At 47.2% G+C, this 1,658-nt stretch overlaps 1 non-coding gene across 1 annotated transcript; it reads right to left on the minus strand.

The window, feature by feature from the left end:
• Nucleotides 1-402: 402 nt before the first annotated feature.
• On the minus strand, nt 403-478 carry TRNAS-AGA (transfer RNA serine (anticodon AGA)). The gene has a single exon. It is a non-coding gene; the product is annotated as a tRNA-Ser (tRNA).
• Nucleotides 479-1,658: the final 1,180 nt, after the last annotated feature.

Raw genomic sequence — 1,658 nt, forward strand, 5'->3', positions numbered from 1 at the left:
TTGCTTTGGGTTATAGATGGTTCATATCAAGTTAAAATGCCTTCTATTACTGTTTTATTAAGACTATTTTTTATGGATGTTAATTTTTTTTTTTCCCATTTTTCTGAAGCTGGAAACAGGGAGAGACAGTCAGACAGACTCCCGCATGCGCCCGACCGGGATCCACCCGGCACGCCCATCAGGGGCGACGCTCTGCCCACCAGGGGGCGATGCTCTGCCCATCCTGGGCATCGCCATGTTGCGACCAGAGCCACTCTAGTGCCTGGGGCAGAGGCCACAGAGCCATCCCCAGTGCCCGGGCCATCTTTGCTCCAATGGAGCCTTGGCTGCGGGAGGGGAAGAGAGAGACAGAGAGGAAAGTGCGGCAGAGGGGTGGAGAAGCAAATGGGCGCTTCTCCTGTGTGCCCTGGCCGGGAATCGAACCCGGGTCCTCCGCACTCTAGGCCGATACTCTACCGCTGAGCCAACCGGCCAGGGCTTATGGATGTTAATTTTTATTAAAGATTTTCTGCTTTTATTTGTATGATAATCTATTAATGTGGTGATATTAACGTTGTTTTTTTTAATTTTTAAAATAAATTTTTATTTATTTTTTGTTTGTTCATTTTAGAGAGGAGAGGGAGAGACAGAGAGAGGAGAGACAGAGAGAAAGAAGGGGGTAGGAGCTAGAAGCATCAACTCCCATATGTGCCTTGACCAGGCAAGCCCAGAGTTTCGAACTGGCAACCTCAGGATTTCCAAGTCGACGCTTTATCCACTGCGCCACCACAGGTCAGGCTAACATTGTTTTTTAATGTTAAACCACCTTTGCTTTCTTGAGATTAATCCTCCTTGGCTCAAGCCAAGCCAAGCTAGTGATCCTTTGTTCAAGCCAACAATGTTGGGCTCAAGCCAGCCACCTTGGGATCATGTTGATGATCCTGTGTTCAGGCCAGTGACCTCGTGCTCAAGCTGGTAAGCCAGCGCTCAAGTTGGATGAACCTGTGCTCAAACTGGTGGCCTTGGGGTTTCAAACCTGAAAACTTAGTATCCCAGGTTGATGCTCTAACCATTGTGCAACCACTGGTGAGGCTGCACCTTTTTTTTTTTTTGGTCTTAGAGTCTATTCCGACTCCTGTTAGTAGTAAAGCTACCTTACTTTCTTCTGGTTAATATTTGCTTGGTATATCTTTTTTCATTTCTCTACATTAAACATTTTCATGTGCTAACATTTAGATGGGTCTCTAGTAAACTGCATGAACTAGACTAAAAAAAAAATCAGCTTGGAATATCTCTGCCTTTTGTTTTTGTGTGCCAGAGACAGAGAGAGAGAGAGACAGACAGACAGGAAGGGAGAGAGATGAGAGATGAGAAGCATTGATTCTTCATCATGGCATCTTAGTTGTTCATTGATTGCTTTCTCATATGTGCCTTGACTGGGGGGTTACAGCAGAGTGAGTGACCCCTTGCTCAAGCCAGTGACCTTGGGCTTCAAGCCAGCAACCTTTGGGCTCAGGCCAGCAACCATGGGGTCATGTCTATGATCCCACGCTCAAGTCAGCAGCCCCGTGCTCAAACTGGTGAGCTTGCGCTCAAGCCAGATGAGCCTGTGCGTAAGCTGGTGACCTCAGGGTTTCAAACCTGGGTTCTCAGCATTCCAGCCCGACACTCTATCTACT

Source organism: Saccopteryx bilineata, chromosome 1 (genome assembly GCF_036850765.1).
Source record: "Saccopteryx bilineata isolate mSacBil1 chromosome 1, mSacBil1_pri_phased_curated, whole genome shotgun sequence".
Classification (NCBI taxonomy): Eukaryota; Metazoa; Chordata; class Mammalia; order Chiroptera; family Emballonuridae; genus Saccopteryx; species Saccopteryx bilineata.